At 38.5% G+C, this 9,060-nt stretch overlaps 1 long non-coding RNA gene across 1 annotated transcript; it reads right to left on the reverse strand.

Annotated features, from left to right (window-relative positions):
* Nucleotides 1-4,088: 4,088 nt before the first annotated feature.
* On the reverse strand, nt 4,089-6,444 carry LOC122021327. The gene is made up of 3 exons (XR_006122505.1): nt 6,404-6,444; nt 6,035-6,200; nt 4,089-4,343 (listed from the first exon to the last, which is right to left on the reverse strand). It is a non-coding gene; the product is annotated as an uncharacterized LOC122021327 (long non-coding RNA).
* Between the last annotated feature and the right edge of the window lie 2,616 nt (nt 6,445-9,060).

Below are 9,060 nucleotides of genomic sequence, written 5' to 3' on the forward strand. Positions count from 1 at the left end.
GATAAGTCAATATATCATGATGATATATTCCGATGTCGATTCCAAATGCAAAGAGAGTTATTTCTTCATATAGTCGATGCTTTAAAAAATCATTTAGAATATTTTCAATGGAAAGTCGATGCGATGGGGAAAAAAGTTTATCACCACTTCAGAAATACACAGCGGTCATTTGTGAATTGGTGTATGGAGTCCCTACTAATCATTATGATGAGTACCTACAAATTGCTGAAACAACTGTCATCCCATACTTATTTAACTTCTGCCGATGTGTAATTGAAGTGTTCGGGGCCCAATATTTAAGAAGACCTAATGCTTGTGATATCCAACATTTACTTGAAATGCATGAATAGAGACACGACTTCCCTCGCATGTTGGGGTCATACATTGACAATGAAAAAATTGCCCCGTCGCTTGGAAAGACCAGTTTACTTGGGGAGATCATGACTTCCCAACAATTGTGTTTGAAGAAGTCACATATGCGGACTTATGGATATGACACGCCTTTTTTGGGATTGCAGGGTCGTGTAATAATATCAACGTGCTTAATAAATCACCTTGATTCAACAACGTCTTACAAGGAAATGCACCCGAGGTTAATTTTATGATTAACAATACACAGTATACAAAAGAAGACTATTTGATTGATGGGATCTATATATAATGAGCTACTTTTGTCAAGAGCTTTCCATGCCTCTAGGATCCCAAGAGAAAAATGTTTGGCTGCGTTTGGTAGGGTTTAATCTGCCTTGTAATGTAAGCCAGATTATATTACAAGGTTGATTATTTTGTTTGGTTTCATTTTTAACTTGTAATGTAATGTAATCTGGATTACAAAATGTAGTGATGTTTTGTAATCTCGATTACAAAACAAACACATTGTAATCCGATTACATTACGAGGTCACCTTTTAAAAAAAAATGAATGTCAAATATACCCCTAGTCTATCGCCGCCCATCTTCACCCACCGCCACTGCCACCACCCCCCGACGACTGACGACCGGAGGGCGCCGTCGACCACCAACCGTCGACCGCCGGCCGCCGACCGCCGGCGACCGTCGGCGGTCGGCGACCATCGACGGTCGGCCACCGACGGCCGGCGACGACGTCTGGCGACCAGCGGCGACCGGGGACCGCCGGCGACCGGTAACCGGCGACGGTCGGCAACCGACGACAGCCAGCGACGACCGGCGATTGGCGGCGACCGGCGGCGGACGGCGACCGCCGACGGTCGGCAACCGACGCCCAGCGGCCGGCGACCGGCATCCGGCAACGGTCGGCGACCGACGACGACCAGCGACGGCCGGGGACCGGCGGCAGTGGCCACCGCAAGCTCCGACAGAGATGTAGCACCCGCCGGTAGAAGTCGTAGGATATTTTTGTCATTTTATAATAATACGAATTACATTCCTTATAAAAATAATGGACACTAAACAAAAGAATGTAATTATCTTTGTAATCAAAGATTACATACATTTCATTACCAAACGTAGTAATGTAATCAAGATTACATTACATTACATTACATTACAAGTTTGATTATATTACAAGCTCAATTACATTACGCACAACCAAATGTAGCCTTTAAGGAATAATAAGAGGCTACAAGAAAGGATGTTGTGCGGATATTTGGGGTGCTCTAATCTCGATGGGCAATGATCAAAGGTCCAGAACGATTTTGGTATAAGGATAATTTGAAGGGCATCATGTATAAATGCATTATTTTGTTCAATATGATTATTGAAAATGAGTGAGGTACAATAGTCAATTGGTCGAATGATAAAGGATATCCTCCGATCCATCACAAATATTTCAAGGCTTTACCCAAGAATTTCAAGAATACCTCCGAAGAAATTGTGAACTACGTGATAATCAACTGCATCATCAACTTCGAGCCGATTTGGTTGGTATATCTAGGCATGCTACGGATATGATTAATGAAAAATAATTTATTAATTGTTATACATTTATCGTAATATTTATGTATTTTTTAATTATTAATGTTATTTCATATTGACAATTTGTGAATTTAGATTTTATTAAAATCTAATTATATATAATGTAGTAAATGTGAGAAAAATATATATATAATGGAAAGTATGGAACCCATGAAGAAGTTGTTAGAGAAGTTTTTTTGATAATGAAAAATTATATGAGATTTTTTACTTTTGATAGCACGGATATGGTAACTAAGGACCATGAAAAAGTTCTAAATACCCTAAAAATCCAGTTTTAAAATATATTCATTCAAAATAAAATATAAGTTTTTTGAATAAATTTTTCATTCGACGCCTCCTAATCTATTAGCTAGCTTACCTCAATTGATTGTGAAAGGGAAAGAGACAACGGAAATTAATGGACGCCTAATTTGGAGTAATCAAAATTGCCATAATTAAAAAAATTAGTAAAAGGGAAAGAGACAAGGGAAGTAAATGGGATTATATCAATAGCTAAGTTACCTTATAAGATTTGATCGTATCTATTTTCCATTTAAGCAAAATTGCCATAATTAAAAAATTAGTAAAAGGAAAAGAGACCAGGGAAATAAATGGGATTATATCAACAGCTAAGTTACATTATAAGATTTGCTCGGATCTTTTTTCCATTTAAGCAAAATTGTCATAATTAAAAAATTAGTAAAAGGAAAAGAGACCAGGGAAATAAATTATATCAATAGCTAAGTTACCATATAAGATTTGCTCGTATCTTTGCTTGTATCTTTTTTCCATTTAAGCTAAGAAATCATCTTTTTTCCATTTAAGCTAAGAAATCAATCATGATTTCATACCTTCATCGTCATCTCCTGCCTTGTCCCTCTCTCTTTATGTACATATATATCTCCACCAATCTGGAACGCAAGGCCAAGGATGTCGGCGATGGGGTGTACCCAAAGGAAAGGAAAGAGAAATGAGATTGAGAAAAGGAAAGAGAGAAAGACTTGATTTGGGAGATGTTCTAGGGGTCAGTTTCATTGTGTATTTATCAATGTATCATGGTTAACGAATTGTCCATCCTAAATTCCCATGCACTTGTATGAAGTTAAATTCATTACCGGCTCTTCCCTGCAGTGGTCAAGTCGAAATGCTATTTGGATTCATATCTCATGCTCTTAAATAGAAATGGTTCCTATGAAGTCCGGTAATAGGTCACCCCTGTCACTAGAGCCACTCGGTCATGAATCACAAGAACTCACTCATACTCAATAGTCATAGAGATAGAGATAACAATTACGTCCAATTCCTTATTTCCTTGTGGGGAATTGCTTCTCCTTTCAAGGTAGTGCCCTAGATATCCGAAAATGGGTTACCTGTCACTAGGGTCATTCGGTCATACAATTTAGGGCATTCCCCCTATGGGATTAACAATTCTACACAAATATTCAATCAAATATGAGAATTAAGCTCAAATACAATACATGCATATAAGATCAAATAAATACAAGGCATGGTAATGTCATATAGATAGAAAATTGACATATCCATGAGTTCTTACATCAATCCATATCACAATTACTCCCTTAATCCTAGAACAATAGAACTACTCCATGACACAAAGGGAAGAATACAAAGACATAAGAATTGAAAGCATCAAAATCTAACTAGAAGAGGTAGGGAGAAGAAACTTATCCAATTGCGTTGAATGATCTTAGGATCCAATCTTTTGTTTCCAGAGTCGATAAGAATTATAAGATGATGAAAATGGCCTTTAATAGTCGAATGGAGATTGGGGAGAATGTAGATCGGCATCAAGATGGATATCCCAAAGGGAGAACCTTCCTCCCCTTGGGAAGGGGAAGAAATCCTCTTAAATAGTGCTAGGCAAAGGCTTGGCATGACCCATGTCACTGCCGTGTGGCATCCATGTCACGCCTCGGAGGAGTCCTTGTCCGAAGAAATTTCGGCAGCATCTCCCCTGTACGGCGGACAATCTGAAACTTTCTACATCGCCCTCTGGGCCACATATGCCTCGGCCAACACGGCCGGAACAATAACAGATAATAAAACAATCACCCACGCAGTTAATAATTTAACAAACTATAACAATGATAATATGACTCAAAAATAGCCCTACTCAACTACACCCATAAAGCTCAAAACATATTCCTACTCCACTACACTCATAAAGCTCAAATTTGACGATAAGATCAACTTACCTCTTCTGCCGTCTAGATAGGCATGTAGTAAAACAAATCCAAATAAAAACTCATCGACAATGTCCATATAAGACCCAAGTGTATCATCATAAAACAAGTCTCAACATAGTCTAGTAAAAGACACCAAAAGACAAATAAACATCCTCGTGGACTGCAGGGGACTAGCGACTGGAACTCTCTAGATAGCATCAATCTGAAAATAATAACGGAGGAGGGTGTGAGTCCAACTCATCGGGTAACAACTAATATGCATAATAAAGAATATAACAGGCAGCACTAATCATGCGTACAGTCTCCTGATACAAGAAGGATAAATGCAACTGAAACAAAATAGGAGAAAACTGTACTAATCAGGACCCAGGTATAAGTACAACAGGTCGTCAGACCGTGAGTGTCATGAATCCTATATGCATGTCAATCATATGCATCCAAATAAATGTAACAAGTAAATGCAGCAAACACAAGCAATAAATGCATCATGCATATGATGCAAAGTCATGGTCACTTCCGATCGAACCCAGCGGATCCCTTACTTGAACCCTTCCGATCGAACCCAGCAGAAAGAATACTTGAACCCTTGTTCTAGATGCCTTAGCCCTTTGTTCCAGCAGATCCAATGGCATACAAAATGCCTTACCTAAGAAGTTCCGATCGAACCAGAACACCAAGGTCACGAACAAACCTTGACCCCTCTATGCCTTACCCCTTGTTCTAGATCCCTTATCCCTTGTTCTAGATGCCTTAGCCCTTCCTTGTTCCAGCAGAAGGAAGACAGAAAGAAGACTTGCCTTAGCCCTTCCTTGTTCCAGCGGATCCCTTACTTGAACCCTCTATCCCTTTGTTCCAGCAGATCCAATGGCATACTCAATTTCTAACTGCTTGTTCCAGAGACAGTCACCCCTGACGCCAGTCAACCATGTCACACACAATGGTGAGACCAAGTGGGTAGAGTTGTGACAACCGTGCACTCTGCCATCACTGCCCCTGATGAGTGACCGAGTGGACGGGATGCTGTCGGAGTACACCTATCCTCCTATCCCAAATCATAAATGGGGGAGCTCAATGCTCTCATCTCCCGGTACACGATGACGGGGAGGAATCTCTGCCGGCTACCACGCTGCGTCACACTACCCATGAGCGGACCAACGGAGCCAAACAGAGTCCAACCGCCTACCAGCTACCACGCTGCTACACTAAACCAGCGGAGCCAAACAGAGCAGAACTGTCTGCCGACTACCACGCTGAGTCACCAGACCAACGGAGCCAAACAACAGAGTCGTCACACACCTGTCTGATCTACCACTAACCCATGAGTGGTGGTGTGTACGGATACATGTAACTGGCGATGTGCTCGACAATAATGGAGCAGACTATCGCACAGCATGCAATCATGCAAGATGATGCATGACACTAAACATGGCAATATCATGAACAACATAACAATAACCATATATATAAATATAAAATGTGTACCACAGGACAAGGAGTCAAATCAAAGGTACACAGATCAGATAGGGTATCAAATAAACCCTAGGTCTGAACATAATATATATATATTATGGTTGTGTCACTACCTCTATAAGCATGTATGATCAGATATATACTAACATGATGTGCATAAAATTAAACAAACAAGCATGTAATAGATCAGGTAGTAATCAACCGAAACAGATAAGAAACATAATCATTGCTATTTGTTAAAGACATTATTATGCATATCAAATGACATAAAGTCAAAGTATCCGCCTCCAATAGAAAGGTCCAATCTGGTCCAAATCTAGATAACCAAATAAATCTTCACAATCTAATGATCAAATAATTATCAATTAATTATGTGCCAATTTATACCTAACTCACACATATATTCAATCACATAATCCTTACCTTGTTACTGCTGGATCAAGATTTGTGGCCGAAATTGCTGTCGGTTGCTAGAAACAAAGTAAGTAGCTGTGGAACACCCCTTCACTGCCTGGATCAAGAAAGATCAGGAAGAAAAGATCAATCCACAACCAAGAACCTCCCTGCTGGAACTCACTGTGTCGTTCACCTATGAAGCAACCAGTAACAAATCCTTATACCATGTCTAGATCCGAAGCAAGGAGAACATGAACTGAGATCAATATCAGAGATTATGCCACAACCCTAATTCCACACCACACATCGACTAGGGCTTAGGGTGGTGGCCGACGCCAACATGAAAACTCAAAGAAACGACGATGAGTAGATAGGAAGAGGAAGTCGGTTGCTCACCTTCAGAACCCTTCTTCCCGCCGGTGATCGCTGGATCTGGCCCAATCAAACAACATCGGTTGTTGGCGTGAGGAGAAGATGTGGGGATCGGTAGAGGAGAGGGGCACGGGATCTGGAATGTCGGGGCTAAAATCGCCGATGATCTGCCCCGCGGCGTCGTCGACGTCGGAGAAAAGGAAGGAGGACGACGCTAGGGCAGAGGAGGGAAATCTGCTCGGGGACGAGAATGAGAAAAGGAAGGGATCGGCTTGCGTTTCAATCGCGAGAGGAGAGGAAAGAAACCACCGCTTACGGCTTTGGGGAGAACAGCGTCGGTGCGAGGAGTCGGGTGAGGGCACGGCGTCGGGAGAAAAGAAAAATAAAAACAAGGAAAAAGGAGAATAAAAAAAATCAAACTTTTCCTCGTTAAATTAGGGTAGCCTAAACAAGCTTTCCTGAGGTCCGGTTTTATCCCCGTAAACTTGTCCACACGAGCTCCGAAAAATTCCCGAAAAATTTCTAAAAATTCCAGAAAATTCTCTTATTATTTTTTGCCCTTTTCCGGTATTTTATAATCCACACGACCACTCTCTGCTTGTCCTCTGGTTAGGTGATATGGCTATGCGGATTCACATGATCATATTCTGCTTGGTCTCTGGATGATTCACATGGCCGTATGGATTTCACACTGCCAAGGTTCATTCCTCCTTTGGAAGGCCACACGGTTGTGTGGCTTCATACGGTCGTGGCCATCTATCTCCTCCTTTGCTTCTTGGCACGATCGTGTGGAATGATCACGCGGTCAGAGTCTTCTCCACCTTTTATAAGTGGCGTGACTATGTGAACTTCACACGGTCAAGCCATTTGTCTTCGCTTGTTCTTCAATTGTCTACAAGCGTTGTTTTCATCCCAAAAGTAGCTCCTGTTAATAGAAAAAATACACAAAGAACAGATCTCCGATAAACAAGAGTAATTATGCTAAACATATGATAAGAGGTGTAAAAATGTACAAATAAAGTGTAAATAAAGTATACGAATGTGCGTCAAAATATATATAATCTATACACATTAGACAAACCAAAAAATTATAGAACTAAGAGGACCAAGATTTTTTAATTTAGAACCACTTTAACGATTTTTATTCCTCCTCTTTTATCAAACTCATTAGTCCCCAGATCATTTATATTTCTTTCTAAAATCTAACATTGATCGGTTCTGGTTACTTGGCTGAGCCTAGACCGGTCCCGTTTGCCTACAACTCGACCGAGACAAGGACTAAAACAACTCAAATCCGAAACAATAATGTGATCGGAGCCGTCCGATTCAGTCGCAGAACTGGGTCGAGCCTGGGCCCATGCTCTGGCTGTTCTGAGAGTCGCACCAGATCAATTAATTATTATTTTTACATTGAAAAATAAAAAATTAATATTTTTTATAAATAATTCTATTAGATTAGTAAGAAAAAGTAATTGCTGTTTTAAAAGATTTCCTTTATTTTTATTATTGTAAAAAGGATATTTTATTTTAAAACTGTTAAACGTACTTATCTTATTTTTTTTATTTTAAACTATTCTCATTCAAATATTATTTTAGTAATTTTAGTTATACTAATTTTAACTAAAATCATTATAAATAATTTGATAGATAATAATTTTGGCTAAAGTTTATTACACATGTAATAATTTAATCAAATTTAAAAGATAATAATTTTAGCAATATTGAAGCTATTTTGACTAAATTGAAAATGCAACCACTTGGAAAAAATTATTATGATGATGTTGGTAAAAATAGAGAGTTTATATATATATATATATATATTTTAAATGAAGCGTTCTATTATTTTTTCATAAAGTATTTATTTTCCTATATTTTCTGTTTTTTATTCTAAACCAAATTTAAAATTCATATAATAATTAATTATTGAATTAATTAGACGGAAAATGGGGGAGATATTAAAATAATTAATTATGATTTTCATTGATTTATAAATTTAAATCAACATAATCCGTATAGAAACCGGCACCTATCCGGTCAAAATTTCTCAATCTCTTTTCCAATTATTTCTTGGGAGCGGCTATCCACACCCCATGGATCACGAAACACATCATAATTTTTCTTCCTCAAAAATATCCTTAAATAAAAAGTCTAATAATACCCTTTTTATAAAATTTATATTTTTCCCATCTTTCTCATTCCTTCGCCTCTCTTTTGCTTTCTTTTTTTTTTTCTATTTATCTAAACCCTAATAATCTAATATCTCTCAAAACTTCATTTTTTAACAAATCAAATACGATGGATCATCAATATCCAATTCCCACGAACAATGTAAGATTATTTTTTCATTTTTTTCGTGCAGTATAATTATATATTTCTATCATTGTGATTTGAATTGTAGCAGTCTAAAAGTTATTCAAACACGCAGTGCTCGGTCATACGAGGCCAAACACTTTGAGCAATATTTGGCTTTTGGAAACTGAACATAACGAAATATGTTCTGTTGATTGTTTCCGAACATAGCTGAATGCGTTCGGTATCTTAATTCCGAGCATGTGAGTCATGTTCGTCCATTTGTAACCGAACACTAGGTGAACAATACTAATGCATATTTTTACATTTTGTAAAGTTATATTTATAATGTTATAGTATTTTCTGATATTTATTAGGAATAAAATACACGT

This window comes from Zingiber officinale, chromosome 9A (genome assembly GCF_018446385.1).
Source record: "Zingiber officinale cultivar Zhangliang chromosome 9A, Zo_v1.1, whole genome shotgun sequence".
NCBI lineage: Eukaryota > Viridiplantae > Streptophyta > Magnoliopsida > Zingiberales > Zingiberaceae > Zingiber > Zingiber officinale.